The following is a 5,675-nucleotide window of genomic DNA, read 5'->3' as shown; positions in this document are numbered from 1 at the left end:
ATGGAAGAAGCATCTCCATTCCTGCCATTGGAGCAAACAACTTTGAGCTGAAACCTCAATTAGTTTCTCTGATGCAGCAGAACTGCAAGTTTCATGGACTTCCATCTGAAGATCCTTTTCAGTTCTTAACTGAATTCTTGCAGATATGTGATACTGTTAAGACTAATGGAGTAGATCCTGAAGTCTACAGGCTCATGCTTTTCCCTTTTGCTGTAAGAGACAGAGCTAGATTATGGTTGGATTCTCAACCCAAAGACAGCCTGAACTCTTGGGATAAGCTGGTCACGGCTTTCTTAGCCAAGTACTTTCCTCCTCAAAAGCTGAGCAAGCTTAGAGCTGATGTTCAAACCTTCAGACAGAAAGAAGGTGAATCCCTCTATGAAGCTTGGGAAAGATACAAACAGTTGACCAAAAAGTGTCCTTCTGACATGCTTTCAGAATGGACCATCCTAGATATATTCTATGATGGTTTATCTGAGCTATCAAAGATGTCACTGGACACTTTTGCAGGTGGATCCATTCACCTAAAGAAAACGCCTGCAGAAGCTCAAGAACTCATTGACATGGTTGCTAATAACCAGTTCATGTACACTTCTGAAAGGAATCCTGTGAGCAATGGGACGCCTATGAAGAAGGGAGTTCTTGAAGTTGATACTCTGAATGCCATATTGGCTCAGAATAAAATATTGACTCAGCAAGTCAATATGATTTCTCAGAGTATGCATGGAATGCAAGCTGCATCCAACAGTACTCAAGAGGCATCTTCTGAAGAAGAAGCCTATGATCCTGAGAACCCTGCAATAGCAGAGGTAAATTACTTAGGTGAACCTTATGGAAACACCTATAACTCAACATGGAGAAATCATCCAAATTTCTCATGGAAGGATCAAAAGCCCCAACAAGGCTTTAATAATGGTGGAAGAAACAGGTTTAACAATAATAAACCTTTTCCATCATCAACTCAGCAACAGACAGAGAACTCTGAACAAAATGCTTCTAATTTAGCAAATCTAGTCTCTGATCTATCTAAAGCCACTGTAAGTTTCATGAATGAAACAAGGTCTTCCATTAGAAATTTCGAAGCACAAGTGGGCCAGCTGAGTAAAAGGATCACTGAAATCCCTCCTAGTACTCTCCCAAGCAATACAGAAGAGAACCCAAAAGGAGAGTGCAAGGCCATTGACATAAGCGCCATGGCCGAACCTGTGAGGAGAGGAGAGGACGTGAATCCCAAGGAGGAAGACCTCCTGGGACGTCCAGTGGTCAATAAGGAGCTTCCCTCTGAGGAACCAAAGGAATCTGAGGCTCATCTAGAGACCATAGAGATTCCATTGAACCTCCTTATGCCCTTCATGAGCTCTGATGAATATTCTTCTTCTGAAGAAAATGAGGATGTTACTGAAGAGCAAACTGCCAAGTTTCTTGGTGCAATCATGAAGCTGAATGCCAAATTATTTGGCATTGATGCTTGGGAAGTTGAACCTCCCTTGTTCATCAATAAACTAAGTGATCTGGATCAACTGACATTGCCTCAGAAGAGACAGGATCCTGGAAAGTTCATAATCCCTTGTACCATAGGCACCATAATCTTTAAGGCTCTGTGTGACCTTGGTTCAGGGATAAACCTCATGCCCCTCTCTGTAATGGAGAAACTGGGAATCTATGGGGTGCAAGCTGCTAAAATCTCACTAGAGATGGCAGACAGCTCAAGAAGACAGGCTTATGGACAAGTAGAAGATGTATTAGTAAAGGTTGAGGGCCTTTACATACCTACTGATTTCATAGTCCTGGATACTGGAAAGGAAAAGGATGAATCCATCATCCTAGGAAGACCTTTCCTGGCCACAGCAAGAGCTGTGATTGATGTTGACAGAGGTGAAATAGTCCTTCAATGGAATGAGAACTCCCTTGTATTCAAAACTCAAGGATCTCCCTCTGCAACCATGGAGAGGAAGCTTGAAATGCTTCTCTCAAAGCAGAGTCAACCAGAGCCCCCACAGTCAAACTCTAAGTTTGGTGTTGGGAAGCCACAACCAAACTCTAAGTTTGGTGTTGAACTCCCATATCCAAACTCTAAGTTTGGTGTTGGAGAGTTTCAACAAAGCTCTGCACATCTGTGAGGCTCCATGAGAGCCCACTGTCAAACTATTGACATTAAAGAAGCGCTTGTTGGGAGGCAACCCAATGTTTATCTAATTCATATTTTTATTGTTTTTCATGTTTTCTTAGGTTCATGATCATGTGGAGTCACAAAATAAACAAAAAAAAATCAAAAACGGAATCAAAAAACAGCAGAAGAAAAATCACACCCTGGAGGAGCATCTGTCTGGCGTTCAAACGCCAGAACAGAGCATAGTTCTGGCGCTGAACGCCCAGAATGGGAGCATCCTGGCGCTGAACGCCCAGAACAAGCATGGTTCTGGCGTTCAACGCCAGAAATGGCAGCAAAGGGGCGTTGAACACCCAAAATGGGCACCAACCTGGCGCTGAACGCCCAGAGTTGTGTGCAAGGGCATTTTGCATGCCTAAATTGGTGCAGGGATGTAAATGCCTTGACATCTCAGGATCTGTAGACCCCACAGTATCCCCACCTACCTCATCATCTCTCTTCCCATTCATGATCATCCCTTCTACTTTCCATTTACCACTCACATCCATACACCCACTACCTTCAAAATTCAACATCTCTCTACCACCCAATCCCACCCATATGGCCGAATACACACTCCCATCCATCTCCTCCATATCTTCTTCTTATTCTTCTATTCTTTCTTCTTTTGCTCGAGGACGAGCAACATTCTAAGTTTGGTGTGGTAAAAAAAAAGCATAGCTTTTTTGTTTTTTCTCCATAACCATTGATGGCACCTAAGGCCAGAGAGGCCTCTAGAAAGAGGAAAAGGAAGACAAAAGCTTCCATCAAGGGTCTATAGCCCAGTGGTAGAACATTTGACTGCAAATCAAGAGATCCCTGAGATACCTCAGGGGATACATTTTCTTCCACACAATTATTGGAAGCAACTAAGGGTGGAACATCAAGAGCACTCCATCATCCTTCATGAAATCAGAGAAGATCTAAAAGCAATGAAGGAGGAGCAGCAAAGACAAGGAAGAGACATAGAAGAGCTCAAGGACATCACTAAGGTGGACTCATTCCTTGTTCTTACTTTCTCTGTTTTTCATTTTCTATGTTATGTACTTATCTATGTTTGTGTCTTCATTACATGATCATTAGTAGTTAGTAAACTCTGTCTTAAAGTTATAAATGTCCTATGAATCCATCACCTCTCTTAAAAGAAAAATGTTTTAATTCAAAAGAACAAGAAGTACATGAGTTTCGAATTTATCCTTGAACTTAGCTTAATTATATTGATGTGGTGACAATGCTTCTTGTTTTCTGAATGTATGCTTGAACAGTGCATATGTCGTTTGAAGTTGTTGTTTAAGAATGTTAAATATGTTGGCTCTTGAAAGAATGTTGACTAGGAGACATGTTATTTGATAATCTGAAAAATCATAAAAATGATTCTTGAAGCAAGAAAAAGCAGCAAAGAACAAAGCTTGCAGAAAAAAAAAAAAGAAAAAAAAAAGGGGCGAAAAAAAAAAGAAAAGAAAAAAAATAGAAAGAAAAAGAAAAAGCAAGCAGAAAAAGCCAATAACCCTTAAAACCAAAAGGCAAAGGCAAATAAAAAGGATCCCAAGGCTTTGAGCATCAGTGGATAGGAGGGCCTAAAGGAATAAAATCCTGGTCTAAGCGGCTAAACCAAGCTGTCCCTAACCATGTGCTTGTGGCGTGTAGGTGTCAAGTGAAAACTTGAGACTGAGCGGTTAAAGTCAAGGTCCAAAGCAAAAAAAAGAGTGTGCTTAAGAACCCTGGACACCTCTAGTTGGGGACTTTAGCAAAGCTGAGTCACAATCTGAAAAGGTTCACCCAATTATGTGTCTGTGGCATTTATGTATCTGGTGGTAACACTGGAAAACAAAGTGCTTAGGGCCACGGCCAAGACTCATAAAGAAGCTGTGTTCAAGAATCATCATACTGAACTAGGAGAATCAATAACACTATCTGAACTCTGAGTTCCTATAGATGCCAATCATTCTGAACCTCAATGGATAAAGTGAGATGCCAAAACTATTCAAGAGGCAAAAAGCTATAAGTCCCGCTCATTTGATTGAAGCTATGTTTCATTGATAGTTTGGAATTTATAGTATATTCTCTTCTTTTTATCCTATTTGATTTTCAGTTGCTTGGGGACAAGCAACAATTTAAGTTTGGTGTTGTGATGAGCGGATAATTTATACGCTTTTTGGCATTGTTTTTAGTATGTTTTTAGTAGGATCTAGTTACTTTTAGGGATGTTTTCCTTAGTTTTTATGTTAAATTCACATTTCTGGACTTTACTATGAGTTTGTGTATTTTTCTGTGATTTCAGGTATTTTCTGGCTGAAATTGAGGGACTTGAGCAGAAATCAGATTCAGAGGTTGAAAAAGGACTGCTGATGCTGTTGGATTCTGACCTCCCTGCACTCAAAGTAGATTTTCTGGAGCTACAGAACTCGAAATGGCGCGCTTCCAATTGCGTTGGAAAGTAGACATCCAGGGCTTTCCAGCAATATATAATAGTCCATACTTTGGCCAAGAATTGATGACGTAAACTGGTGTCCAGCGCCAGAAAAGGATCCAAAACCAGAGTTGAACGCCCAAACTGGCACAGAAACTGGCGTTCAACTCCACAAATGGCCTCTGCACGTGCAACACTTAAGCTCAGCCCAAACACACACTAAGTGGGCCCCGGAAGTGGATTTATACATCAAATACTTACTCATGTAAACCCTAGTAGCTAGTTTAGTATAAATAGGACCTCTTACTATTGTAATAGGCATCTTTGGTCTCAGTTTTAGTCTTTTTGACCATCTTTGGATTACCTTATGATCCTTTGATCACGTTTTAGGGGGCTGGCCATCTCGGCCATGCCTGGACCTTCACTTATGTATTTTTAACGGTAGAGTTTCTACACTCCATAGATTAAGGTGTGGAGCTCTGCTGTCCCTCAAAGATTAATGCAAAGTACTACTGTTTTCTATTCAATTCTTCTTATTTCGCTTCTAAGATATCCATTCGCACCCAAGAACGTGATGAAGGTGATGATTATGTGTGACGCTCATCATCCTTCTCCCTTATGAACGCGTGTCTGACAAACACTTCTGTTCTACATGAAATAAGCTAGAATGAGTATCTCTTAGATCTCCTAACCAGAATCTTCGTGGCGTAAGCTAGAATGATGGCGGCATTCAAGAGAATCCGGAAGGTCTAAACCTTGTCTGTGGTATTTTGAGTAGGATTCAATGATTGAATGACTGTGACGAGCTTCAAACTCGCGAGTGCTGGGCGTTAGTGACAGACGCAAAAGGAGGGTGAATCCTATTCCAGCATGATCGGGAACCGACAGATGAATAGCCGTGCCGTGACAGGGTGCGTGAGCATATTATTCACTGAGAGGAGGGGATGTAGCCACTGACAACGGTGATGCCCTTGCATAAAGCCAGCCATGGAAAGGAGTAAGACTGATTGGATGAAGATAGCAGGAAAGCAGAGGTTCAGAGGAACGAAAAGTATCTCCATTCGCTTATCTGAAATTCCTACCAATGATTTACATAAGTACCTCTATCCCTATTTT

General features: G+C 41.3%; 1 non-coding gene across 1 annotated transcript; it reads right to left on the bottom strand.

The window, feature by feature from the left end:
* Window positions 1-326: 326 nt before the first annotated feature.
* On the bottom strand, window positions 327-434 carry LOC148578451 (small nucleolar RNA R71). Its single transcript, XR_015903331.1, has one exon. It is a non-coding gene; the product is annotated as a small nucleolar RNA R71 (small nucleolar RNA).
* Between the last annotated feature and the right edge of the window lie 5,241 nt (window positions 435-5,675).

The sequence above is a fragment of the Arachis ipaensis genome, chromosome B1 (genome assembly GCF_059453495.1).
Source record: "Arachis ipaensis isolate K30076 ecotype BB chromosome B1, ASM5945349v1, whole genome shotgun sequence".
Lineage (NCBI taxonomy): Eukaryota > Viridiplantae > Streptophyta > Magnoliopsida > Fabales > Fabaceae > Arachis > Arachis ipaensis.
The sequence above is the reverse complement of the archived record's forward strand: the minus strand, read 5'-3'. Positions and strand labels throughout refer to the sequence as shown.